Source organism: Phascolarctos cinereus, unplaced genomic scaffold, assembly GCF_003287225.1.
Source record: "Phascolarctos cinereus isolate Bilbo 61053 unplaced genomic scaffold, phaCin_HiC Scaffold_1;HRSCAF=81, whole genome shotgun sequence".
Classification (NCBI taxonomy): Eukaryota; Metazoa; Chordata; class Mammalia; order Diprotodontia; family Phascolarctidae; genus Phascolarctos; species Phascolarctos cinereus.
The window spans coordinates 113686287-113701624 of NW_027555514.1; the positions used below are offsets into that span (position 1 = coordinate 113686287).

Below are 15338 nucleotides of genomic sequence, written 5' to 3' on the forward strand. Positions count from 1 at the left end.
GAACAGTTTTATCATTGTATTAATATAGTGCCTGTACATGTTTTCATTGGTAGATACCCAAATATTTGTATACAATGTATAGTTATTTTAATGAATTTCTCTTTCTTTTATTATTGGGTTTTAATGGTAATATTCAGAAATGCTTATCATTTATGTAGGTTTATTTTATGTCTTACAACTTACATGAAATTATTATTTCAGTTAATTTTTTAGTCCGTTACTTAGAGTTCTCTAGATAGACCATCAAGGTCATCTGCAACAATAGTTTTGTTTCTTCTTTGCCTATGCTTATTATCTTGTTTTCTTTTTTTATTGCTGTAGCTAGCATTGAACCAAAATGGTCCTTTAATATTGTGGGAAAAAAAGTTTTCAGTATCTATTAATATATGATCATGTGTTTTTTATTATTTTGTGTTACTAATATAATCTGTGACATTTATGCTTCTCCTTATATTGAACCAAACTTAATTCTTGGCAAAAATCCAACCTGATCAAAATGTATCATCTTTTTCAGTATATCATGATAGTTTCTTCTAATATTTTATTTAATTTTTTGCAACAATATTTATTTAGGGATATTGAGTCTATAGTTTTATGTCTCTGATTAGTCTCTCTGTAGGTTAGGTAACAAGACCATGTTTCTATCAAAGAAGGAATTGAATAGGATCCTTTCATTTCCTTTTTATTTTTTGCAAATAGCTTATATGGTATTGGAATTAATTATCCATCGAATATTTAAAAGAATTCATTTGTAAATCCATTTTTTCTTGTTTTTTTTTCCCTTTGGAAATTCATTTTTGGCTTGTCCAACTTTTTTGTTCTCATATTAGGTTATTTAAATAATCTATTTCTTTTTCTATTAATCTGAAACAATTTGTTTATTTGATTAATTTTTTAAAGGTGCCTAATGTCATTTCAATGCAGTTTTGTTACTTCTATTCTTTGATTTTCAGAAGTTCTAATTTGACATTTAGTTTGAATTTTCATTGATTTTCTGGATTTTTTTAGTTGTATACCCAATTAATTTGTCTGTTTTTTTCTCTTTTGTTGATGAAATTATTTAAAGTTTTATATTTTCCCCTAAGGACTGCAGTAACTGCATCCCAAAAGTCATGTATATTGTTGCATGATTGTGATTGTTTTTGATCAATATAGTTTCTATGATTTGTTCTTTAGAATTGAGTAATTTAGTTAGTAATCAGTTTTTACTCCTTTAATCAAAGGCAGTTTATCAAATATGACTTATTGCATTGAGGTCAGGAAAGGCTATATTTAGCATTTCTGTTTTTCTGCATTCAATTAAAGTTTTTATGCCCTCATAATCATTTTTTATAAAGATAACATGAACAGCTCAAATACATATACGTACATACATACATATATTATTTATATATATGTATATATACTCCTTTCTGTTCTGATTGAGGAATCACCAGATACCTATCATATCTAACTTTTCTGAATTTCTGTTCAAGTCCTTAACTTCTTTCTTGTTTATCTTTTTGCTTTATTTGTTTAGGTCTGAAAGGGATATGTCAAAATCCCCAACTATTATAGTTTTGCTGTCTTTTTCTCCTTGCAGTTCAACTAACTTTTCTTTTAAGTATTTAGAGGCTGTGTCATTTGGTGTGTAAATAGCAAATGCTGACATTTATATTTTCTCTTTGATGGTCTTAAGTATAATATAGTTTCCCTGTTTATCTCTTTTAACCATGTCTGTTTTTACTTTTTTGCTTATCTGAGTCCTGATTGCTACTCCAGCTTTTTTTTTTTTTACCTGGAGCATAATAGATTTTGCTCCAGTCTTTTATTTTAACCATGTGAATTTTTGTTTCAAGTCTATTTCTTGTAAAAACTATATTGTTGGAGTGTGCTTTCTAATCCAATCTGCTCTTCTCTTCTAATTTGTGGGTGAATTCATCTCATTTATGTTTACAGTTATCATTATTAATTATGTGGTTTTCATTTCATCCTATCTTCTTGTATTTTTTCCTCTCTTTGCCCCACAGTCCTTTACAAGAAAATGTTAAAAGAAAAGGAGAGTGTTTAACACTAAAGACCTATAATTGAAGTGATCTGTTTCTCCTCCACTGCTCCTCTTCTCTAACACTGCATTTTTCCAGTCAGTTTTTTTACTCTTTCTTTCTTTAATTTTTATCTCACTTTCATATTCCACCCTCAAGTATTCTAGTTTGTCTTGCTTATGCTTAATCCCTTAACCAATCCTGTCTTCCCTTCTAACCCCAACATCCCCACCTATTTCTCTGCTGAGTTTAATGTATTTCTTCACCATGTGGTGAAGAAGGGTGTGTGTTCACCCTTCCTTTGTCCAGTTCAGATGAAAGTGAGATTTATGTGATGTCTTTCCACCCCACTCCCACCTCTTCCTCTATGTTTGTATATTCTTCATCTCTTACCCATTCCTGTTTTGTGAGATAAGTTCCCATATCTTCCACAACTCAAGTCTTAATGTGTACATCATTGACACAGTGACTCTACATCATTGCTCTTTCCATTACAGACCTTTAAGCAATGCCATTTTCCAACATCTTAAGAAGTAACAAATGTATTTCCCAAAGGTAAAAAAAAAAACTCTATAAAAATTGTATTTAGATCTGTGAATAAGGTTAGAAATCAAGGTGTTGTAGGTTCTGTACTTAAATGAAAGATTTTGCTATAGCCTGTCGTAGAACTATTGACTAGGCCCATAATTCCAGCTAACATTCTGTTGGTTGTTTAGAGGGACTTTTCTGGAGGGTCCATCATGGCCAGCATGACCCATCCCCACTATTGAAGAACAGTTCCAAGAATGCACAGCCTTTCTGCTTCTGGGCCAGTACCTTGACCTTTGTGGATTCAAGGGAACCATGTTATGGTTAAGCTCCTAAGCAGAATCAGGATCAGAATTTTAAATATGGTATCAACATATAGAAATGTTATCTCTTTTAGGAGTGACTGAAGAAAATCTTTGTCAGAAAAACCTACCATGAAATGATGCTCCTGAAGTTATACACTTGACATTTCCAAGATAAGTCTAAATTACAGGCCCAAGATTCTATTAATGAAGGTAGGAAATTCTTAATATTAGTCACCTAAGAGGGAGAATTTAATGAATTTAATTTCTCCTTACTTTTCCTCCCTTTCTCTCTCATCCTTACTCCTCAAGTTCCAATGAAATCTTTAAACTGGATACGTGGTAAATAACTCTCTTAAACTTTAAGGCATTAACAGAGTGCCTCTTGTGTGCTGTGGCAAGGCAGCTGCTTCCACTCTTTTTGTGTTTTGGTGGGTAATTGAGGAGTGTGTAGGCTCAGATAACATACATGAGCAAATGGAGGCTATGAGACCACACTTATGCTAGTGAGTGAGAAAGTGAATGAGATGGGAGGTATGTGTGCTTGGGCGGATGAGAAAGTGAGTAAGAGAGTATGTGAGTGGGCGGCTAATTAGGTTGGCAAGTAAGAGAATGTAGGAGCGGCTGAATGGCTATGTAATTAAACAGTTGAACAGAGCTTAATAACAGTCTGGAACAGTACTGCTCCATGGGCCTGCAGGGGAGTGTTGTAGAGGACAGGAGAGAGTTGGCAGCGCCCTTCGGACACACGGGGCTCAGTTTGAATGACTGCTCAAGTGCAGGGGCCTGCATCTGCTCGCATTTTATCTGCCACAAATAGATAACCCGAGTGAGACAGTGTGTGTAAAGGAAGAGAGAAATAAGTAGAGAACTAAAGGCAGCATTTCCTAAACATTTAAAGCCCTTTAAATTAAGTGCTAAGCCTGCTCCAAGTGTAAGCCTTGAAGATTTCCTGACTCAGTACGGAAGGGTATTTTGGGTGAGCTTGTGAATGAAGAAGTAAGAAATATTTTTTAATTCCCTGCTGAGGTGAGTTTAGCCATAAGAAGAATTTAATTACTCAGATCACGTGCCTGTTCTTCAGGTTTGATATATCCTCCAGTTACTGGTTTCTCTTTACAAACCCTGGTTATCCCAGTAAGATATATTCTATGTATGGGCATTTGGGGGTCTGAGGAGAAAGTGGACTTGTATAGAAAAATGGGAACAGTGAAGCATTTCAGCAGGCTGAAGACATGATGTACTCCGCATAACTTTTGGGGGCTTTGTTTGGTGTTCTGCCAAAAAGAGGATAGGAGTAGGGACAGGGACGAGGTTATTACCTCCATGAAATGGGTGGGGAGTGGGATAGGGAAGAAGGAGTCCTTGCCCCAGCTTAGAACTTTCTCTCAGATTATTCCTTTCCTATAATGTTACTGATTATATGGGATGATAAAAGAATACGTGATAAAAGTAAAGCATAGTAAACACAAAATCAGTTTAGGGTGCCGCAAGACCTGTATACAGGACAGGAGAAGCATGTCACTTTTTGTGGGGTTGGTTTGGAAATATTCCCTGGACTGTACAGCTACCCCGGCCGCTCAAATACTCATTGCTGCAGTCCCATGGGCCCTTTCAGCAGCAGCACCGTTGGGGAAGAGGAAGAGCCCCGCTCTAAGCACAAATGATTTTATTATGGCTTCAGACCACCTTAATTTTTCTGCATTTTTCTGCAGAAGACCCTCCCCACCCAAACGCTAACCAACTTCGGGTGACCAAAGAAAGACAGAAACACTGATGATTAATGCAACAAGTTGGTGGAATTTAGAATAAGTATATTAATAACTCTGAAAATTCAGACTTGTACTAGGTCACTGAAGCATGATCTGTGTCTTTGATCACAAATTATTCGACTTGCTAAATTCAAAAGGAATAGTTTTTGTCGTGGTTTTCATCAAGGTCCTTTTTCTAATTTAAAATATTCCACAGGTTAGAAATCTTAAGCAGAAGAGGCAAGGTATCTTCCTTCTTAGGAGTGAAATTTGCTCTCGAGTACCCTCTGTTTTCCTAGCACCCAGAGCACACACAGTCACAAGGTTCAGCAAGTGCAGATAAAAATAATGAGCCTCATGCTTTCTGTTGTTTCCCCCTATATTGTGGTGTTTCTACCAGTGGCAGGATTTTTGAAACATTGTCATAAGCATGTCTCATCGTTTGCTGTTTTTCCTCAAGGGTGTGTGCTTCCTTCGTGGAGTGGTTCAATGTTCTTTTAATCACCACTCCCTCCATTTTAGGAACAAGAAAATGAACTTCGAACTTGGCGCAGGGTGGGGGAGGGATGTTTTATAAACACGGTGGTTCTGATCCCTCTAATCTTTACTACCTGTAGGGACAGGTGAATGCAGAGAAGCTCCTGGCAGGGTTGCCTGGATTTTTTCAAGGCTATGAGTTGCACAATCGAGCAGAAGATTCTTTGAAGCTACAAGAAGAGGTCAAAGCAGCATGTTCACAAGGTGTGTTACTCAGAAGTTTCCCTTTACAGATTTTATTTGCTTGATTACCTTTAGGAATTCCCATGGCATCATTTGGCCAACTCTAGGTATGCTGTTGCCTCAGAATCTTCATTGAAATGGGCATTGATCAGAAGGAAGGGAGGAGAGAAAGGAAGACGGGAGAGAGAGGAAGGAAGGAAGGGAGAGAGAAAGGTGCTGCGCATTTAAATTGTCCCAGGGTACCTACTTGAGGCATGGTTATCTTCGACCACTGCTGTTTTTAAACACTTTGTTATTATAACCTAGACTGTAACCTGGTATGGTATGTCTGTAAGAAGGAAGATGAGAATACTCTCTCTTATTCCAATTCAGGAGTAGAAAGGAGCAGTTATTAAAATGCTGTCGGTTTTATCAACCAAGCTGTGCTGAGCTTGTGTCTAGGACTGATACCAGACAGCTGAAAGAAGTGAAAATATATTTAGGATCACATCAGGGTTACCTTAAAACACTGGAAAAGAAAAAATTGTGTAGCCATCTTCCCTTAGTATTATACAGGGCTCGGGGCAAAGGTATTTGCAACAAGTTAGCATGTACAACATTTTGCCTCTCTATTATACCTTAAAATAGCCTTTAAAAGCAGCAAATTCATGGCTTAACAAAAAACTATCTCTTTGAAATGTTTTCCTGTGTGCTCATTCCTCCAAAAAAATCCATAATTATCAACTTGATATATGAAATTGGAACTTAGCAAATGTTTCAGAGAGATTACTTGCGTTCTCTGTGTAGCATGTTAGCTTCTAAAGTCCCTCATAAATATGATCCTTCATGAAATCGCAATTCAAAGACTTATGTGGTTCCCTGTTTCGCTTTCTCCCTTGTCTTAAAACATGCATTGATTTTCTAAGAGTGAACATTTGCTTTGTGGTCATACAGAACAGGCTCTTAAACTAGTGATTTTTAGTGTGAGAAAGTCATCATTATCATCATAAATCTGGTATCACATTATAAGTCTAGCAGGGAAACACCACATAGGCTACCTGGGCAACCAGAGACATTGTAGTCTTTATTGGAGGCTAAAGTGTTTTTAAGACATTAGCAGGGCCCAGGGGAAAGTGGGTCTCCATTCCTTTCCATTTTCTGTTTGGGAAGTCATTGTTTCCATTGTGAGGTCACGCAACCCTGGCAGATCTTCCAAGAAATTAGATAACAGTAAGAGCTGAACTCAGTAGATTTTACCTATTCATAAAAAATAATAATTCCTCCTGTCTAAGTGATAGAGCCTCTTGAGTGGTGAGATGAATGGCATGAAACTCTTGTTAAAGGCTTATAAAAATCTACAGTTACACAATATTCAGAAGATAGAGAAATGACCAGCTTCACACAGGAAGACTTCCTTTAACCCATCCATAGACTGGAAGACCTTCCTTTTTAACATGCAGCAGCTTTTAATGGAAGGCAAAATAGGCCCATCTAAGAGAAAAAGAATTCCGTACCCTGCAGAGTAGAGCTAATAAATTATTTTTGAAAAATACAAATATGTTCTTTGGTCTCCCCTATGAACACATTCAAAAATTTAAGGGTAGCCAACTTCATTTATAGCTTGTCCTTGTCTGTCTGTCTTATTCTCCCTCTCTCTCTTAATATATGTATATTTATATATATATTTTTATATATATATATGTATATATATACACGTACATGCATATATATATATGTACGCATACATATATATATATATATATACATACATACACACAAATTCTATATACAATATATGTAAAAGGCTAAGCCAGGAGGTTCATTGGTCCAGAGAAGCAAGAGAAAAGAAGATGAACTGTTGGTACTCCTGCTTACTACTGTGGCAAGGATGCCCACAGCTATGTGTTGAACCAGTCTGCCCAGGATCTTCCCCTCAAGCATATTTACAGCAGCAGAGAAGATCTTGGACCATGCAATGAACTTGCTGTTTGTAAGCCAGAAGGATTCCCCACAAGGATAAATGCCTGTTTTCTCTTAAGCCAGAGGGACTTCTCCCCAGGATATGATTTGAGAATTTCCTCCCACAGAATGCAACCCAGGAATGTTAGGAAATGGGTACGTCTCAGACTACCAAACCTGGAATTTATTCTTTCCCGAATTTGTCAGGGTGTCCCAACAAACCTTGGCTGAAGCTGTCTTTAAAATGGAGGAGGGCCCCAAGTGGACCAGCAGGACATGCATGTTAGAACAGAGCTGCTCACCAGTTGGTACTGGCAATTTCTGCTCATGTCTATCACGTGGAAATTTCTCCCTCTCAATCTGTAGTTATCATTCTTATGCAGAAATATGTTCCCCACAGCTATTACACTGATAATTGCCTCATTGAGCAATCAGTGGGCTACTCTTAAAATTTAGACCATCATGAGATAAAATGGAATACCTTTCCATGCTATTCTTCTTGAATGTGCTCATAGGGGAGACCAAAGAACATATTTGTATTTTTCAGAAGTTATTGATTGGCTCCATTCTGCATCTTGCTTTAGATGGTTTCATTTTACCTTCCGTTAAAAGCTGTCTAATTGTAAAGGTCTTCCAATCTATTGATGGGTTAAAAGAAGTCTCTTTCCGTGTGGCCCTGTTCATTTCTCTACCTTCTGAATATGAATTGCAAAATCCTGAATGACTAAACAGCATTATTGAAGCTAGAGTACTTTCGGAAGGTAATAAGAAAAACAGAAATAGAGACTCTTACACTTAGAAGGGCTCTAGATCTCATGGAGCCTAAATCCCACCTTCGAGCATAAGTCATTTTTATGTCTTCCCTGAGAAGTGGCCAGTCAGCTTCTGATTGAATGTCTCCAATGACAGGGAACTCACTACCTCAGGAGGTAACTCATTGCATTTTACAGACAGTCTAATTATTAGGAAGGTCTACTTTTATTGAGTCAAAAATCTGCAGCTCTGTGGCTTCATAGTTTTGTATTCTATTTCTGTACTGAATGGATCTGGTCCATCTATGTGACACCCCTCCATGTACTTGAAGATAGCTATCACACTTCCTTATGTCTACCATTCCTTCTCATTTCACAAATTTAAATATCCCTTGTTCCTTCAGCAGATAACACACTAATTAGGAAGTCAAGAACAAAGCAGTAAATAAGTTCTGCACATCAAAAATGGACTTTTTAAAAATTGTGCTATGTTTTATATAAGGCTAAATGCAGAATTTATATAAAGTAGCCTCTTGTGGAGAGAGAATATCCCCAAATTAATTATAAATCATGTTGAAAACCCAAAAACATTCATCAACATTAAATATCCTTTATTATCATCTTCATAATATGTTATTCCAAAGAACTTCCTTGTGGGCTGGGGGAGAGGGCCTTTCATGAACCGTTGCATAGTACTGCCATCTTGTGGTAGACACCTACATCATCGTGAGCCCTGGTGAGGGAGTGTTGCCTGGCGAGAACAATGATAGGAAAGAAGAGTCTGAACTATGAAAGTGGTCATTTAACTTTCCTGCTTCTGTGCACCACAAATGCTTGTGCACATAAAGTGTGATATCTTTCAGAGTCTTTTGATAAAGATTATTGGTGCTGTAGTTCACGGAAACTTCTAATTCAGACAACATTTATTAAGCATCTGCTGAATGCAGAGCTGTGTGCTAAAGAAAGCTCTGTTCCCCGCTCAGAGAAGCTCGAAATCAGACCATTAAAGGATATGCTAAAAATCAGAAAATAATTAAATAATGCCAAAACTGCCTTGGAATGAAGGTCAGTAAAGATGACAGAACATTCTCATCCCATAAATAAACAGCTTGACAAATCATTTTTTAAAAATGTAATTTCCTGGGTCTTTGTAACATTCCTACGCAAATCCTTCATTCAAGCAGTGGATATTTATTCTTCTAGGCACCATGGAAGTATGAGACAGAATCCCTGCCCTCAAGATGCTTAACAATCTAGTTGACAAAACAAAACCAAAAAAAAAAAGATTAAGTCAAATATGAGTTAAGTAATAACGTAACAACATGAGATGTTACAAGGCAATACATGATTAATTGCCAAGTGAGAGATACAGCTAGTAAATTCAGCAGTTAGAGAGATTGCTTTGGACTAGATTGGTCTTGAGATCTGCATTTAAGAGGCAGGATTTCAAGTTGGGCCTTGAAAGATTTATATTATTTGGATTTCCCCTATATAGTACATTCCAGTGGCTTCCTGTTATCTCTAGGATTAAATACAGACTTCTCTATTTGGTGTAAAGCCTTTCACAACCTGGCTCCAACTTACCTTTCCAGATTTATTTTACGTTACTTCCCTTTCACATAACCTAAGGCCTCGTCAGATTATCCTTCTTCTTCTTCCTCACACATGTGACATTGTGTATGTGTTTTTACTGTTCTTCTGTGCCTGGAATGCCTTCTCTCCTCACTGCAACCTCCTAGAACCCCTAGTGTCCCTCAAAGCTCATCTCACACACTATCTCTTCCATGAGGCCTTTCTGGTTCCAGCATCCTCTTCTCCAAATTACTTTTTTTTTTGGTGACCTATGATGTCACTGATATGGGGAGCTCCTGATGATGAAACAACCTCTAATGCATATTAGCCCTGCTGTCAAACTTAACATCTTAGAAAGGTGACTAGGGCACCAAGAAATTAAGTGACCGACCCAGTCACACAGCTTTGTATGTCAGAAGTGAGTACTGAATTCATATCTTACTGACTCTGAGGCTAATTCTGTCCATTCCTTCAGGCTGCCTCTCACCTCATATTGATGTAGAGCATACTACTCTGAGTACATGTTCTCTCCCACAGTAGGGCAGGGATGATTTTCTCTTTGTCTAGTCCCTAGCACAACCGACTGGTATATAATGGGCATTTAATAAATGCTTGGTGATTAATTGCTTGATGGATGGAAAGAAGATGGAAAGGCATTCCAAATAGATTCAATAGTCTTTCTCTGACTCAAATCTCAGTAAGTCTCTGAAATTCAAGAGGAAGTGGGAAAATCTTCTAGGAAGTGAGTAATAGAGGGCAGAAGCATTAGCGCATTGGGGAGGGGAGGGGGATATTAAAGATAAAGCCAATTTAGCAGCTTTGCATAGGGAAATAATAGAAGGTTACTAATAACAATCGCCAGCATTTGCATAGTATTTTAAAGTTTGCAAAGTGCTTTATAGATATTCTCATTTTGTGCTTGCAACAACCCTGGGAGATCGGTGCCATTATCATCTCCATTTTATGATCTAGAAATTGAGGTTAATGAGAGTGACTTGCCCAGGGTCCCATAGCTATTAAATGTCTGAAGTGAGATTTAAACTCAGATCTTCCTAACTCCAGGCCCAAACTACTACCCACCCTGCCAACCAGCTCCCTAGAAGATTAAGCCAAAAATAAGATTGGAAACAGCAGTCTCTTAGTCCACCCTAAGGTGATAGAAGTCACTGGAGGTATTGCATGAGGAAATTATCTCTAAGAAGCCTTTTGGAAAGAAGATGAATCTGTCAGCAGTTAACACCTATAAAGGTGGTAGAGATGGAGAAGAGGGGGACAGAGTGGAAATCTGCCCAGGAGCTTTCTTCACCTTTTTGGTATGGGAGTAACTGTCACAAGTGTCCAGGGTCGTATTCAGTGAGAAGATGCCAGAGAAGTTTTCCCAGTAGAGGCACATCTAATTCACAACACTAAAGCAGAAAGGACAGGGGAGCTAGCAGTGGGGTGACCTTTGAGTGGATCATCTGGCCTTCTTGTACCAGCAGTTACAGTGTTGGAAGAACACCATCAAAGTTGAGTCAACAAGCTTTAGTAAGTGCCAGTTGCATTCCAGACATTGTGCTGAGCCCTAAGGATTGTTCTTGTTCAATTGTTTTAATCCCTGGCCCCATTTGGGTTTTCTTGGCAAAGATCCTGAAGTGATTTACCATTTCCTTCTCCAGCTCATTTTAGAGATGAGGAGCTGAGGCAAGAATTGAGGGCTAAGTGACTTGCCCAGGGTCACATAGCTATTAAGTGTCTGAGGCCACATTTGAGCTTGTGAAGATCGGTCTCCCTGTGCACCACACCAAAAGGCAAACAAACCATCCCTGCTCCTAAGGAGCTCACAGTATAATGAGGGAGACGGCGTGTAACCAGCTATGTACAAACAAGATACACAGAGGATAAACTGGGGATTATCTCAGAATGAAGGCGCTGGAGTTAATTAAGGAGCACTGGGAAAGGCATCTTGGCAGAAGCTGAGACTCACAGAAAGCCAGAAGACAGAGATGAGAAAGTAGAGAGTGCCTGGCCCGTGGGACAGCCTGGAAAACTCAGTGAGTAGGAAGAGAAAGCATCTTGTTGGGAGGAATTATGAGGAGGTACCAGTACCACAGAGTAGATGAAAGGGAATAATAAGGTATAAGAAAACTGGACAGGGAGGAAGGAGTTCTAAAAGCTGAGCAGAGGGTTTTCTTTTTGATCCTGATGGTGACAGCCTGTAGAGTTTGTAGAGTAAAGGGTGACTTGGTCAGACCTGTACCTTAGAACAAAAGATTAATTTGACAGCTGTGGAGTGGAGGGTGTCCTGGTGTGAAGGGATGAGGGGCAGTCACTGTTTCAATCACTGCTTCCACAAAAGTAGCCTTACCTTATGAAAATGAAAGAATGTCCTGCTCTCCCTCCTGTACAACCCCATTCTCAGCTTGTTTTCTGGGACTTTTTTTAAGTCTTGATAATCCCTTGGTTTTATATCTCAGTCCTTTCCAAATATACATTCCCTCCTTTTGCTGCCAATGGCTTACCCTATGACAAAGGAAAAGAAATCCAACCAAGACATTGACCCTATTCCATTCTAAGTTTGAACCTCCATTTGTCCTCATGACTGGCAGTAATCTCCCCTGCCTTTTTTCAGTAACACTCACACAGCAGGTGGTTTTCTTGAACTGAGTCACAACAGTGGGATGTCTGCCCTAAAGAGGCTGTAATCTTCACCCAATGATTTATGGAGCGTTTGACTGACAGTGTAGCTGGCCAGACCAGCAATCAAGAAAACTGAGTTCTAATTGCAACTCTGTCACTAACTGTGTGGACTTGAGAAAGTCAATTAACTGCTGTGGGCCTTAATTTCTTCATCCATACAGAAAAGTTAGACTAGATGAATGCTAAGGTTCCTTCTTCCTCTGAAATTCTGCCATCCTATGATTCTATTTTGTGCCTTTATGTACAAAATCACTGGATGGATGGATGGATGGATGGATGGATGGATGAATCTTTCCCCTTATCACAGAGCAGAAGAAAAAAATTAAAAGCTGACTTCAGATAGGCAGATTAGCAAGACAGAAAGAAGCACAGAGAGAGAGAAAGAGAGGGATGCGGAGGAAGAGAGAGCATTTCTTAAGTGTTTACTCTGTGCCAGGTACCATCCTGAACTCTGGTAGTACAAATGCAAACAAAGAAATACAGTCCTTACCTTCAAAGAGTTTAAATTCTAATAGAGAAAGACAACAAACAAAAATGAAGTGGGAAGTAAGGAAAGGGGAAAGGTGTACCCTCCAAAAGGTCAGATCTGGAAGAGAAGCAGTTGTGGCCACTCGACTCTTGTTGGAAGAGTAGTGCTGGGGAGAGGTCCTGGGGAGGACCTCTCCAATCAGAGAAGACGACTAGGGGCAAGTGTTTTTAAGTATTGTATCTAATAGCTTATTAAAGTAATAACAAAGACTTTTTCCTGATGGAGAAATGAAGAGAAGATAATTACAATGAAATTTCAGATTTTTTGTAATAATAGCACAGATTTATTTATTTAAAAATAAAGCAATTATTCAGCTAAAGGTAATAATAATAATGATAGGTAACATTTATATAACACCTACCACATGCCAGGCATTGTGCCAAGTACCTTACAATTATTATCTCATTTCATCCTCACAATGACCATAGGGGTAGGTGCTGTTATTATCCCCATTTTGCAGATGAGGAAACTGAGGCAAACAGAGATTAAGTGACTTGCTTTAGGTCACAAAGCTAGTAAAGTATCTGAGATCAAGTTTGAACTGAGGTCTTCCTGACTCAAGGGATAATGCTGTATCTACTGTGCCATCTCCTTGTCCTCATAAATAAAGTTAAATCTCCTTTACAGACTGATACAAGTTGGATTGTAAAATTGATTGGACATCTAAAAATTGTATTTGATCCTAATTTACTTGGGGGGGGAGGAATTGCAAAGTAATAGGGCAGCATTTTAGCTCTAAACCAATGATAGTATTAGGCCTGAGGAGAGATTTTAAAATACATAGTGTTCCTTTTGAAATTTTTTTTTAAATCTGACTGAATTGTTTGTGATGCTAGTACAGAGCTAGAAAAGGTCTTACCTTGCAAATACAACAGTATGTGTTGCTGAGGGTCCTTCTCAACAATTATCTTGAGCATTTTTATCAAATAGTAAAGGGTGAAATGTCGGCTAGAGGAACATGCTCTAATTCTTTCAACAGATCAGATATTTCCAAAAATTAACCTAGGTTTTTGAAACTAGATTCTACCCTAACCCCACCCCCAAAAAAGGGGAGAAAAAAAAAATATATATATATATGTATGTGTATATGTATGTATGTATACAGTACCAGAATCATCATTTGAAATGTAAAACCTAACTCAAGTAAAAATGAATTTCATGATTTTATAGTTAGTCACCCAAATGTAAGTTGTTAACTGTGGTTATCAACTTTGGTAATATTTAAAAACTGGGAAAATATCACTGCCTGTTCATGGCCTTTACCATGTTGGGTTTTTTGTTGCTTTGTACATTGTATGCCCAGTAAATACGACATGTGCTCAGTGCCTCTAAAGGCAAAAGATTCATTTTCTGGAGTAAATACAGGTCTGTGTGCTTGTGCATGTGTTTGCTTTGTTCAGGCCCAAGGGAGCGGGTGAGTGCCCGGCACGTACCTGTGTGAGACCTTCTCACTGAGTTGCCAAACATTTAGTAAACTGTGACCTGGAATTTGGAAATTTTCTGCCTTTGCTTCCAATTGTTTACTCTCCCTACATCAAGACTCAGCCACAAAGAAAATACACAGTCAAAAGGTTTTTTTTCTTTTTGTTCCCACCCCTGTTTTTCCTCAGGGAAGCATTTCACCTGAATCACACTAAAGTTTGAAGCTGTGCTTTGTCAAATAACCTTTTATAGGCTTTGAATACTCAGTGTCTTTATTAACTTAGATCTAGCAAACCTGAGTTGAACTCACTAGGGTCCCCTGGAAGTTACAGATATGAATGAGTTCTAGAAGTGATCTAGACCCTACAGTTTAAAAGATGAGGAGATGTTGTTCAACTTATTGTATCTGTAGTAGCCTCTGTGGAGAACACACAAGTTTTTGACTGTGTATTTTCTTTGTGGCTGAGTCTTGATGTAGGGAGAGTAAACAATTGGAAGCAAAGGCAGAAAATTTCCGAATTCCAGGTCACAGTTTACTAAATGTTTGGCAACTCAGTGAGAAGGTCTCACACAGGTAACTGAGTGGAAGAGTCGGTTAGCCTAAGGAGAGGCTTGAGGCAGGCAGACCCACTGGGAGATGCTGTTGCAAACGTCCAGGCGAGGTGATAAGGGCCTAGACTTGAATGAAGGCAGTGTTCAGTGGAGAGTAAGGGATGTATGTGAGAGATGCGAAAATAGAAAGAAGATTGGTTGTAGTGTGGCTGTGTGGGGTGAGGGAGGGTGAGGAACCAGTGACTGAGGAGTGGTGCTACCCTGGATGGTAATGGGGAAGTTAGGAAGAGAAGGGAGGATTTTGTGAGAGAAATGAGGAGTTCGGTTTGGGATACGTTGAGTTGGAGATGCCTTTGGAACATCCATCTTGAGATGTCTGAAAGGCAAATGATGATAACGTGACTGCACCTCGGGAAAGAGACTAAGGCGAGATACATAGATCTGGGAGTCACATGCAGTTTTTTCAGAGAAGTGTGAGCTGAAGTCCTTAGCTTAGAGGGAGGGATAGTGGCTCTGAGGGATGCTTGAAGGAAGATAAGACAGTGTGGGAGTGGAATAGGAACTCCATT

At 38.5% G+C, this 15338-nt stretch overlaps 1 long non-coding RNA gene across 3 annotated transcripts in view; it reads left to right on the forward strand.

Annotated features, from left to right (window-relative positions):
- LOC110219149 (uncharacterized) overlaps positions 1-15338 on the forward strand; it is a 256993-nt gene that overhangs the window by 227115 nt on the left and 14540 nt on the right. For all 3 annotated transcript variants that reach the window (XR_013486297.1, XR_013486295.1, XR_002327532.2), the window contains 2 exons: positions 2950-3067; positions 5223-5346. This is a non-coding gene — a long non-coding RNA (uncharacterized LOC110219149). The remainder of the gene's footprint in view (positions 1-2949; positions 3068-5222; positions 5347-15338) is intronic.